A 13,977-nucleotide genomic window follows, 5' to 3' on the forward strand; every position below is an offset into this window, starting at 1 on the left:
AAGAAAGAAAAAAAGAAAAGAAAAGAAAAGAAAAGAAAAGAAAAGAAAAGAAAAGAAAAGAAAAGAAAAGAAAAGAAAAGAAAAGAAAAGAAAAGAGAAAAAGAAAATGCCATGCAGGCTTACCCAAAGGCAAAATTGGTAAGGGCATTTTCTCAGCTGAGGTCCTCTCTTCCCAAATGACTCTAGCTTGTGTTAAGTTGATGCAAAACACAACCCAGTCATCCTCCATAACAAAACTCACAGACTAGGAGGATTAAACAATCGAAATTCATTTTTCTCCTGGGTTTAGTCTTTGAAGTCCAAGATCAAGGACCTACTCGGTTTGGTCCCCTGAAGGGATCCTGACCTGCTGTTTTCTTATCAGGCAAAGGCAAGCCAGCTGGCTCTCTTGTGTCTCTAACTATAGACACACTAATCTTCCCTTAGGAAGACTCCACCCAGCCACCTCATTTACCTTTCATTACTCTCTTACTCTAAGATATGCAGCTGCCTACACAGCCACACTGGGGGTTAGGGTTTTACCTTATGAATTTGAGCAGACAGAATTTACTCCATGACAGACACAATAGTCACAACTTTTACGGTCTTGTCATGGGGTCAGTATTTGACAAAGTGGGAAGCAGAGCCTTTCTTTGGACAAGCTTGAGGTATGGCCTGGTTTGACTGGACTTGGGAAGTCAGGACTACAGGAATCACCTTCAGCAGGTGAAAGCCTTTGCAACTCAGCCACACCTTTATCTTAGGGGCTAAATAATATGTAAAGCAAAGACAATGGTTCCATAAGGTATTCAACAATGCAAAATTTTTAACACATGAAAACACCTATTCAGTGGAAAACCACCTTAATTATTGATTCCTCCCTTGGCATCTCAAGAAAGGGTTTCAGGGAATCTTAAAAAAGGGGGTTTTAATCCATTATCTTTGCTTTTCCAGTCCTCCAAGATGAATGCTGGGGCTTTGGGTCAAAAGAAGCGAGGGGACCTCTAAATCTAGCACAATGGAAGAACATTCTGGAAAGGAGGTTATTGTTATTGATGAAAGAATCTTCTGTTCTGCAGGTAACTTGACTTCAGAGGGTGTGATGTTCTGCAGGTAGTTCCACAGAGTCCAACTCTTCCTGAGGGGCAAGAGTGACCAGCTGTTTAAAGCACGGGTAGGTCTGTAGGGATGTTGTTCTTTGCACACTGGCTGCTCAGAGGCTCTGGATGGAAGAGGTAGGAGGGCATGGCTGTGACCTGCTCCCCTGCAGTAAAGAGGTCCCTGGAAGGTAGTTCCCAGAAGTCTGCACAGACTTGGCAAGGATAGGGAGGACCCTCAAGGTGCAGGTGTCAAGAGACCACAGTCTCTCTGAAGGGGGTGACCCACTAAGACTGACATGTGACACACCCTGTCTGCTCTTTCCACCACAGATGCAAAGATGTACTCTCTTCTGTCGTTTGGATCTGAACCAAGGGCACGGCAGCACTTGATTCTCAGGTGTTAGTTTTTACCAGACAAGGCACTAGTTTCAGCTTGAGCACATAGTAATATGTGTGAATCAATGCAGACTTCTCAGACATATTCCTTTTTGTTCTTTCTTCTGCAAGACCAGATTGAAGGGGTCTGTTTTTGTTTGCTTGTGTCTCTTAAATAGCTTCTGTTTACAAGTGATCCAGTTTGTGTGGCTTTCAATACCTACCGAGAGGTTGTTTACCAAGATCCCAGCATCTTTCTGTGCCAGGAAAGGGTAATACCTGTCTGACAGATGCAGCTGTCCTGGCCACATGTCCCCAAATCACAGCATGTCCCCAAATAGCAGCCTAGCATACACAACAGGCAATATGATGGTTACTTTTTTTTTCTTCTGTTTTGCCTAACATGATACAACACAAGAAGATTTCAATGAGAATAAAGCAATAGTTCTCCATTCATTCATTCCTGATACCTCAAGTAATAGTTGGCATTTAGTAAGCATTCAATAAATCATGTGCTTAAGAATACGAATTCTTGGGACTTTTCTCTTCCCTTTCCCTCACTGCTTTCTCCTCCTTCCTCCTCCTCTTCCTCCTCCTCTTCTCCTTCTCTCCACTTATTTCCTTTCTTTCTTTTTTCTTCTCTTCTTCACATCTTTACCCTTTCTCTGCTTTCTGATAAGATTTCCTCCCTCCACCCCTTGACTAGTCCATTTCCTCTAAACACTAATTTAGAATTAGGAGCTTATTTCTTGCTTAATCAGAGGAGTACAAATTTAGCTATTTGGGTATAGTCACTTCTTTAAGTGAGAGGTTAATTGCTCATAGTTGATTGCCTTAGTTAGGGTTATTATTGCTGTGATGAAACACTGTGGCCAGAGTAACTTGAGGAGGAAAGGGTTTGTTTGCCTTACACTTCCGTATCACCTTTCATCATTGAAGGAAGCTGGGGCAGGAATGGATGCTGCTTACTGACCTGCTCCTCAGGGTTAGCTTAGCCTGTTTTCTTACAGAACCCAGGACCACTAACCCAGGGATGGCCACCACCCACAATGGGATGGGCCTTCCCCATCAATCACCAAATGAAGACAATGCTTTATAGTTTTGCCTACATCCTGATTTTAGGGAAGCATTTTCTTAGTTGTAGTTCTCTTCTCAAATGATTGTAACTTGTGTCCAGTTAACATAAAACTACCCAGCACATGGATGAGAATCAGAAATCAAACCAAGTTTTCCCTGACTCATCATGTGTTTTAAATCTACTCAGTATCTAGACATCATTTGAATCTTTTAATAGCTCAACATATTTTTTTATTTTCTTTGTTTTTACTGAACAGAAATATAATATTGATATAAAACAGTCCCTATGAGGCCTGTCTTAATCTTAACACAAGTGAGATTGCTTAGTGAAGTAGACAATGACCTAAATTCAAAACACATTCCCTAAATGCAGAGGAGAAATAGCATCATTGTGAGATATTGCATGTTCCTATGATATACGTGAGAGAACTAGAAATGTGGACAGCGTCACCTAATCTCAAGATAATTTTTTACTCTTAGTGCTTTTGTCTCCTCTTTGTGAGCAGCCTTTGGAAGCAATTGTCATAGTAGTTTCTCTTAAAACAATGGAACTTAGGAGCTGTAAGGACCAGAAAGTGTTATTTTGGCCTGTGTCATCAAAACCTGCGTGCAATTAACAGCCAAACCTGGACGCCATGATTTATATAACATTTATCCAACATTGTTTGACCCAACCAAAGTAGTAGTGTAAAACATACTAGAAAGGGCCGTGACGGGGTGTCTATACATCTGTCACCTCTCCAACAAAGTTTCCGTAACAACAACTAGATTTATGTCTTGTGGAGTTCAAGAAACTTTCCATGAATATCTTCAAAGCATCTTACTGGGAAGTAACCAGTGACCTAAGCATTAGTAAAAGAGCAATCCTCCCCAGTCAGTAAGGCAAGAAAAGTTGTTGTCATTTGTTTGAATAGCGAGATGGACCCAGGTCTCTAATCCCTGTGAGTTCCTACAATTCCCTGCCCATCCTGAGGAAGGCCTGAAGCTTAAGAACAGCAGAGTCAGGTTGGGCTCTGGTGGCACACGCCTTTAAACCCAGCACTTGGGAGGCAGAGGCAGGTGAATCTCTGAGTTTGAGGTCAGGCTGATCTACAGAACAAGTTCCAGGAGAGCCAGGGCTACACAGAGAAAACCCTGCCTCAAAAAATATGCATATAAATACATATTCATACACACACACACACACACACACACACACACACACGCTGATAAGAATGTCAGAGTCTTCCACAAGCAGATGGATCAGGGGTGAGTAGTTGACAGAGATAAATGATAAAGGAAGAAGAGAAAAAAAATAAATCTGACAAAGCTACATCAGTGAAAATTCTTTTGTTGGCCAGTGATAGAAAACTGGATTCTAAATCAAGGGGAAATGTCATGGTACAAGACTGCAAAACATAGAATCCAATCCATTTTCAAGAGTGGCTGTGTCCAGGAACACCACAGTTGTTGGACCTTATCTGCTTTCTTTGCTTGCCCTTGTTCTCTTTCCCCCCTCTTCACTCCTGTTTTATCCTTTGCCTTAGCAAGCTCCATCTTTAGCGAACAGGACAATCACTAACAGTTTCAGAATTACATCAACCATCTTGTCAACTCAGTCCTTTCAAGATGTCCCAACAAAATATCCAAACTGTCTTGTTGATCCAGATCAAATTATGGATCCCTCTCTGACTCTATTTTTAATGGCCAGGGATCAGTGACAACTGATTAGATTTGAGTTAATCCTGTGTGAACCCAAAAGAAAATTTGGATCTTTCATCAGAAGATAGATTAAAGACAAAAAGAAAGCAGTATGCAAAGTCATAGCTGACTGCTACCAAAAGTGTTAGAAATATTATAGATAAAATAAAAACAGAGAAGGTAGAAATGAAAAAATCTGAGTGTATGGGGTGTAGAGACAATAGCTTAAGCTTATATGGATGTGGCACCTGTCAATAATAAATTTGATAGCCTATGGCTTAGGCAGGAAATAGGAGGTGGGACATCTGGGAGGCAGGAAGGATTCTGGGAGAAAGCCAAGTGTGGGAGATTCAGCCAGGAGGTCTGATGAGACAGAGGCATGGTTCATGAGCACAGGTAACAGGTAACCAGCCATGTGGCAGAATGTAGATTAGAATAAATGGGTTGATTTAAGTCATGATCTAGTCAAAGAAGAGCCTAGCTCTATGGCCAAGGTATTTGTAAATATATTTTTGAGTCTGAGTCTTATTTCTGGACATTGTGGCTGAAAGGTAGGACCAGACCTACCTGCTTCAATAGAGAGCAAACTAGATGAATCTGAGCCACACACAAGAAGTTTGGCTTCTTGGCTTCTCAAATCTTAGAGTGCCCTAGGCTCACATCCTGCTTCCATCATCTGATGGACATGAGAACATGCCACTACAAAGCCATTGTTGTAACATGTCTGCTTCTATGGCATGCTGAATCTTTGACCAAGAGCTGGTTGTCAGCTCTGCTTCTCCAACCACACTGGCAGGCTCATTGCTCCTTAGACTATGTTGACACTGCTGCATGCAAGCCAACCAGTAGATTAGTTAGCAGTCAACTGTTGACCAAAGGGTAACTCAGCCTGAATCAAGAGACCTGGGTTCTGTGATAAAACAGAGAAAAAAACAAACAAACAAACAAACCACACAGGGCTGTAATAGAGGTAATGACCCTGTCTCTGATTACCTGAATATCCTAATCTATACCTGTTTTCCTGGTGAAATTATTAACCCCACCCTTCCCACTGCACACTGCACACTGGGTCATCCTGGCTAGAAGCCTGTGATGTAGTATCAGAGGCTGGACATGATGGGGTGAGAACAAGAGGAAGAGACAACTGAAGGGAACAGTGAGAGCTTTGGATGAGGAGACAGTATGACAGCTGACAGAGAGCTTGAGAGAAGCAATATCTGGGTTCGCACCATTGTCCGCGGACACACTGATTCTCGGTCTAAAAGATCCGGAAGACAAATTCATTATAGGCAGTCATCTCTTTTTGCCTTGAATGCTTCTTTAAGGTATTATTAACTAATACAGATATTTCCTGACTTGCTCAGATTATTTTTGCTTTGTTTGGTTTGGCTTTCCACTGACAGTCTTGAGTTTTCCACACATCAGATGCTTTCAAAATCTGCACAATGATTTCTTTACCTTACAGGCGAGAGTCTCTGTACTCCAACCTGTATCCCTAAGCTTGGCATAGGGTGTCCATCCTGTTCTTTATTCGCACCATTAGGATCAAGGTTGCTTTCATCCAGTGACTTGTGAAAAGACAAATGGTGCCTCCCTTCACTAGGTGAAGCCAGAATGCACCTTCTGGTGCATTTAATAGATATTCACAGAGGGAAAAATTTGTTTGTGCAGCCGCATGTGCGGTTATTCAATTAGTAGTCATGGCTTCCTATGGAGTCTCTGTGTCTCCCCCAAAGCGGGACAGGGCAGGTGAACGTGAAACAGGTGGCGCAGAGGCTCACTTCCAAGTTCATTAGAGGGACAGAATTTTTTTTTTTAAATGACTCCTGACAAGAGAAATCGACATGTTTATAAATTCCAGTGTCATGGTCTCTACATTCCAGATAGATAACTTCAGGGAAGCCATGGTGATCCCGTACAAAAATTTTAAAAATCTCAGCATGAACACACTTGCTACACAATGCTTGGGGCATTTTATTTTGCCGAGTGAACGCTTTGCATAATAGGTAGCTTTAAATTGCTCCCTGGGGTTCCTCTTTACACTGTACCCATAAACAAATGAGACAAAAACACCCTGAAATTCAATGAAGAAATCTTGTACCTGTTGCAATGAAGACGGGAATTTTGATTTTAGAAGACAAGGTATTTCAAGCTACATAAAATACCAGTTTGGATAAGAAGTACCTGCTTTGTTAGTTTGCCATTTGATATTTAAGAGCTCGTTCTGTTCTCAGATGTAGATTTAACAATAACACTGATTAGAAGTACTGTCATTCTGCTCAAGAGACTAATCTTGTCTTCCTTCCTCGGAGCCCCAAATGCACTCTATATTCTCACTGAAATGTTACTATAGTTCTTAGGTGAGAGGGTAGATAACCCTGGGTTTTAGCCCCTTCACTTTCCTTTTCAGCGTTTTCCTTCATATGTACATAGGTTATTCCCTGGGTGAAAATAAGTAGAAGTTAAGTTCTGTCTGGAGGCATGCCTTGACTATCTTGTGTTTCTAACCCCAGAAAATTCTCATAGGAATTGTGAGTTTCTGCCTAAAACCATATGACATGGCACATACTAGATGGGGTTCCGATGCAGCCTCCATCCATCTGAAGGAAGCAGCTAGTGCCATCTTTGGGAAGCTCTGACGTGCCCTGCCTTGCTAGCTGTCCACATTCACTGTCATGTACAATCAGTCCTTCTCATGCATTTCCGTGCCTTTCCTGCAGCCCCTTGGGGGCATCTGAGTCTGCGGCCCTCCTATACACAAGCCCACATTACAAAACACAGTAAGTCTCCAGCTGTCAGGGGCTTCCTGTCGACCTCTAAGAAGCATGAAGTCACAAAAGCTGAGAACTATAGGTAAAGACACTTGGTTACATGTTCTCTTATTGATTTAATGGGTAGCTTGTAAGTTATAGAGTTTCTTGCCAATGACTCTGTTTTGGCATTTTGTATACTCAATTAAAGGAGCTTCAACTCTGAAGCTGTGTGATAACTCCTGGCCAATTGTCCACAATCAATAATCCCCAAACAACTCATAATGTGACTATGTTGACGGCTCCTCTGTGAGACTTCAGCTGTGAAAGTGACCATCCAGTTCTCCTAGACCTCCCTATAACCAGCAATGGCTTATGGAAATCAGGGGGTATGGCATCTACCTCTTCTGAGTGATTAGAGAAGATGCCTGTCGCATAGCATTCACTGTATCATCAGCCTCCCTAACAAACTGACCTAATCTCTGAGAGCAAGCAATCCACAGATTCGACAAGCAATGGACTCAGCACTAGCTCAGTTAATTCCTTCTGGTTGGCATCCACCTGTGTTCTCCTCCATGAACCCAAAGTCAAGATAACTAACCCATAGATGTTGCTTACCACTCAATAATTTAATTTTAAAAATTACATTTACTTATGGAATCTTTGATGTATGTTTTTGTTTTGTTTTGTTGTATTATCATTGGGGACCGGTACATGTGCCATGGGTTTGTAACAATAATATTTATGGGTCCTTCAATATGTGGTTTTGTGTTTTAATTTCTTCTTGGCCCCAATGTTCTGTGGTTGCTACATTTTATTGGGCTTAATTTATATTTTATTATATAGATACATGAAAAAACTTTAAAAATCTCGATGGTAGAAGTTATGATATGGTTATATAGCTGGGTGGATGAGTGGATGGATGGATGGATGGATGGATGGATGGATGGATGGATGGATGGATGGATGGAGAGAAAGGGTAATCATTTGCTTCCATCTACACTATATAAACCATGCTGCAATTTTTTGCCTCACTTCCACACAATAACCCACCGTGCTCTGAACAGCAAACAAGAGGACTTTGGAAGCAGCAGCCTTGGTCCCATATGCTGGAAGCAGATGGGAGCCGCGCGGTCTTCACAGTAGCAGCTGCCCAGGCACCAAAGCGAAGAGGAGGAGGCTGGGGAAAGGAGCATGGAGGAAGAGAAACACAAAAGAACAACCAGGAGGAAAGGAGGGAGAGTTCCTGCTGCCAGTCTCAACTAGGGTCAGAAGCAGACATGCACAGGCCAAGTGCTCCTTAAAACAGCATTTGCACATTTCTGGAGCCACCTAATTGGGTCCCCTCTGCAGACTGGGATGACACTGTGGAGAACAGACGCAGGCTGTTCAGAGGAAAGACCGTCCAGTGTTCGTGCCATACCAGATTTCAGAAAGTAGAAAATTCTGAAACAGAGATGCCCTCCGGGGGACGACGGTTCGAACTTACTGAGAAGTTGTCTCAGTAATAAAGAAGGATGGGAGAGAAGAGAAGCCACAAGGACAAAATTAAAATATAGCATAACTAACAGGGACATGGCTTCGGCTCCCACAAGGGAAGTCAGACAGAGAAGAGCGTTTGATCACCAGTGTGAGTGACTGAAGACAGTGAAAGGCTCGCCACATGTACCCGCACACCATCCCTCTTTGGGGACAACTCTTTGGACAGTAGTTATCTGTTACTCTAGACTGGCCAAGTTTTGCCAGGAATTTATTTAAAAACTATTCTCAAGCTAAATTCACACTGTCCTTAGAAGCCTATCATGCATACCATGATTGCATGATTGATCACAGTAAAGCCACAGGAGCACCATGCTTATAAATAATGTTACACTTTAAAGTGGTTTGTCTGTGGTACACACACAGATATGATACACACACACACTCAGACTCACTCACTCACTCACTATAAGGCAGTCAGCTCAGGCTCCATCCTGGCAGTATGATTTGGAAGAGGTCACTGGCCTCCACTTTTGCTTTAGTGTAAAGTGAGCATGATAATACTTATAAGATTGTTGTGAAAGTATGTGTACTTACACAGAAGTGTACACAAATGCATTTACACACATAAGACACGCATATATGTGTCATACAGTTAAGTACCAGGTATCAGCTTAAATTTTGCTAAATTATCCAAAGGCCCCCAAGTGGTCCCATCCACTGGGACTTCTTGTTTTCTCCTCCCCCCACCTCAATTTTCCAAAGTAGATGTGGGTTTTTTTTTTTTCTCCTGGGTTTTTTCTTTGAAGATCTAGTATTGAAATTCATACCAGCTCTGTGGAAGAAAGCCAAGACAGCAAGGTTTCCTTGGAAGGCTGCATGCCACAACACAACTGAGCCAACGGCCAGAGTGCTGGCGGTGAATCAGCTGCAGCTCCTTATTCAAACGCATTTATTGATCACCTGCTGTGTGTGCTAGGCACAGGAGTGGGGGCTGTGGAAGGGGGGTACAAACAAAATTAGACACGAAGCTACCTCCCTCCAGGAGATGGGAGGGAGGAAGAGAGGAGGGGAGAGAGACTTGTTTTGTATAAACACATGAAGAGAAGTAGTATTTCTTGCTTCCTTCCACAGAGATGGAGGCTGTGCATCTCAATAGCACAAGCTTCTTAGAGGGGATAAGCCCGAGGGTAGAGGGGCATGCAGACAGGAAGAGGGGAGTGGCCTGAAGAAAAGCCTTTAGCGCGGCCTTATGGGGGTAGAGGGTGGGGAGTGATTTTCAAATCTCAGTGACTAGGAGATTTGGCCCACTCCTCCCAAATCCAAGAGCTGAGATCTGGAGTTCCTGGTGTTACCAGCAGCCCACCTCTGGGTGCCATGTTAACTGTGAGGTTTCACATGCAGCCTTGTGCACTTGGAAGTTTGTGTGGGTTTTCCGAAGGCCTGGCAGTCATTTCTGCTCTTTGCCTTGTTTCGCTTTTGTCCTGCCACACGTATCACAGTTGGCATTTGGCTGGGAGCATCAAAATTCGTTAGGCTACAACTCGGCATGACCGAAGGACTCCTGCTTCTGGCTTGTTTTACCACTGTACAGGGCAGATTGTAGGAAGCAGTCACTCAGTACTGAAGACTCGAAAGCCTCGACTTGGCAATTCCTCTAGGCTCTGCCCAACAGCTACCCAGCAACAGCTTGCATAGCCTCCTGCCAGGTGTAGCTAACCTGGCGTGGTGGCGCACGCCTTTAATCCCGGCACTTGGGAGGCAGAGGCAGGCGGATTTCTGAGTTCGAGGCCAGCCTGGTCTACAGAGTGAGTTCCAGGACAGCCAGGGCTACACAGAGAAACCCTGTCTCAAAAAACAAAACAAACAAAAAGTAAAAATAAAAAAAAAAAGAATCTCTCTCTCCCTTCCTCTCCCTCTCCCCTTCCCCTCCCCTCCCCCTCTCTCTGTTCTTCTCTGTTCTACTTTCTTTCCCTACCTTTCTGGGGTCCCTGCTCTGTTCCCTGGCTATGTTTATCAGGAAAAAGGTCTAGCACAGAAGAGCCTTTATTAAGTACAGCTGACCCATCATAGCTCTCTTCCTTCCTCTCTTTCTTCTCTGTTCTTCCTGGTTCTTTTTCATGAGAGTGTTAGTATGTTTGCCGTTGCTAAAACAAAAATGTCTGGGGCTGGATCACACACACACACACACACACACACACAATAACTTATTTAATTAATAAGCTTAGAGGCTAAAAATTCAGGCCTGGAGGACCCTCTTGTCTCGCTTCTCGTCAGCTCTGGTGGTAGATGCTGCATGAAAAGGAAGATTCGCCAAGATACAGAAAGGAGGTAGGGGCCAGTACTGTTCTTTTCTAATAGTGCATTGTCATAGGAACAAAGTGAGATTCCACAAGGACTACTTAATGCTTTCTAAGGGTATGGCCTCCAATAATCTAATTACATTACACCAGTGCTTCTCAACCTGTGGATCTAGATGTAGCCACCCATGGCCATACGAACCGGGTTCCTGAAGGGGAGGCTGGGGCTGAATGGAGAGAAGCCGGCGAGAGAAATACAAGACCAAGACAAAGATACTGATCAAGTCCCAAAGTTTAAGAGTCTAAGCTTATATAGGGGGAAGGCCCATCCCCCACCATGCCAGGTTTTTGATGTTTTGATGCTTTGTCCCCAGGCTGTCAGCACTTGGTGGCCAGGCTGTTGCTTATTCAGGAATGTCTCAGAAAGACAGGGTCAGCCTCTCAGCATTAGTGGCTTCTTGGAGAAAAGTGCAGAGGTGGCAGAACAATAGACCTATCTAGGTCAGAAGACTCCACCCTAGGTGGTCTTTTTCACAATGGCAGAACAGGTCTGAGCTAGCCTGCTCAAGGCTGGGGGAGGCTACATCTAGATACCTTTAGTGTGACCCAACCCTTTCACAGGGTGACATATCAGTTATTCTGTATATCAGATATTTATATTATGACTCGTAACAGTAGCACAATTATAGTTGTGAAGTATCAACAAAGATAATGTTATGGTTGGGGGACAGGGATCACCACAACATGAGGAATTGTATTAAAGGGTCTCACAATTAGGGAGGTTGAGAACCACTGATTTATGCTAGCCCTGTCTTGTAAGTGTCCGGCTATCTTTAACATCATCACAGTGAGGAACCACTTTCTAAACATGAACCCTCGGAGGGCACCAAAACCAGCCAGCATCATCATTTGGAGAACACAGGCAGCCTCAAAGAAGTCCTAACCATTGGTCCAGACCAGTCACATCTTATAAGGCCGATCTCTCATTACATAACTCCAGGCTGCAACACTCACATAGGCTACAAAGAGAATAGTGTTCCTTGGACTTGTGTCACATGGCAGCCCAGATCAGCCAAGCTTTTCATGTCATACCTGACCTGGAAGTTCTTTTCATACTCCAAAATTCTAGAATAAGCTCAAAACCCCTCCCTGCCATCACAGCAGAAAGCAGATCAAAGCATCACTACAGCAGAAAGAAACTGAAACCGTTCAAACTGAAGTAATTCCCAAGGTAACTGGCAGCACTGGGTATTTTAGTGTTAGAATAAAGGACTTGTGAAGAGAGAGAACAGAAAGATCACCGCTTTCAAAGCTGAACCTCCATAATTCTGTCAAAGGCAGAGGCAGCTCTGCAATTGGCATAAAACACCCAATTCCAGAGCCTGAGAGGTCAACTTGGCCCTGGAACAGTGCAGGATCTGAGCAGTGTGGAGCCCAGGAGTCACCGTGATGCAGAGAGCACAAGAATTCTGGAAGCAAAGGGAAAGGTTGGAATGTGAAAGAGCTGTGTCAGTTCATCCTGGAAAAGGGATGGGCTCTTAGTACCATCACTTTTATTGTGATGGTTTCAAATGTATTTTCCATAGTTTATACATTAAATAAAAAAATGATATAGAAAGTTATTGGCCATTAAAATACTTGTATTTATATGTTCCAGTAATTTACGACATGTCACATTGTTATCTTTTGATCTTTAAGGGCTAAGTTAAATAAAAAATCTGTAACTTACTGGATATGGTGACACAAGCCTTTAATTCCAGCACTTTGGAGACAGAGGCAAGGGGATCTCTAAGTTTGAAGACAGCCTGGTGAACTACATAGCAAGTCTTAGACCAGCAAGGGCTACCTCGTGAGACATACCTTGTCTCAAAAATGCAAAATCTTTAACACAAAGACAACAATGATTGCAGGAGGTCTCCGGGTGCTGGGTTCTGATGAGCTTCTCACTGGTGGTCAGATGGGGCTGAAGAAGTACCCACACCCCAAGGGGGTAGAGGAGGGCTCATGTTTTAAGTGGAACTTAAGAAGACATATGCAAATGACATCATGAATCGCCATGTCCGACACCTTGTCTGCTAATGGCTTATCCACCCAGTACGAGGGCTCTGTTCAAAGGCCTTCCAACTAACAGAAACATCAAGGGCAAGACAGGTTTCCACACAGAAGCTCAGCTGGGTTGGGCTCCCTTCCAGTACAAAGCAAAGCTGTACTGCTGTGACACCTCAGGGCCTGGGAGCTGAGGAAAGAGCCCCAGGATGCTGGCAAAGGTAGCAAGAAAACTGAACTTCTAATGTCACTGTGCAGCTGTGCGCTGTGTAATCCACAAAAGGGCCAGCATGACCTCCCTGTGGCAGACCTCAGCAGCTCTCTACACTCTGTCTCTTTCTGAGCTAAAGCTCACAGCATTCCCAAAGCCCAGGAAGCACCACTGTGACAGGGAGATGACAAACTGCTCCTGCTGTGCCTCCCAGTATGACAGTGACTGAGGCATAAGGCCACCTCCCCCATCCTACCCCCCTCACCCCTGCTAGCTTCCGAACTCCCAAACAACCTGCTGTGTCTGGTGGTTCACTTAGAAAATTCTCCTAGTGTCAAGTCCAATACTGGCTCTACATTGGATCCTCAGAATATGTTGGGCCATCTACTTGACATCTGTTATCTCCATAACCAAGGCCCTGTCCTGTGTTGTACATGCTAATAAGGAGCCTGAGACTCAGTGAGATGGAGGGTAAGTTACACTCCAATTAGCAACAGCCCTGGGGTTTTACACACACACACACACACACACACACACACAAAATGCAAAACGAACACCATGCTCTTAATCACCACACAGGTCTTTCTTCTAGGTAAGGGGTTGGTGGAAAATGGCCTTTGGACCAAATCCAGCTCCTGTGCCTATGTCTGCACATCCTATCAGTGAAGAACGCTTTCTCCATTTTTACATGATTAGAAAAATTGACGCAAAAATACTTTGCGACAGATTAAAACCATGTGAAATTCTGATGTCAATGTCTCTACGTAATGCTTCGTAGGAACACAGTGGACCCTTCTTCTACTTAGTGATACCTAGGCTCTCGTCAGCCTCCTGTGGCAGAGCTGAGAGAGTATAAGAGAGAAGCAAGGACCGCAGAGCCTAAGGTATTCATTATACAAACCTTCCCCTAAGGTGTGCCCAGCTACCTTTAGAGACAGATGTACTCAGAGGCAGATCTGTTTCTATGCCCAGCAGTGAGG

The sequence above is a fragment of the Mus caroli genome, chromosome 19, assembly GCF_900094665.2.
Source record: "Mus caroli chromosome 19, CAROLI_EIJ_v1.1, whole genome shotgun sequence".
In the NCBI taxonomy this organism is placed as follows: Eukaryota; Metazoa; Chordata; class Mammalia; order Rodentia; family Muridae; genus Mus; species Mus caroli.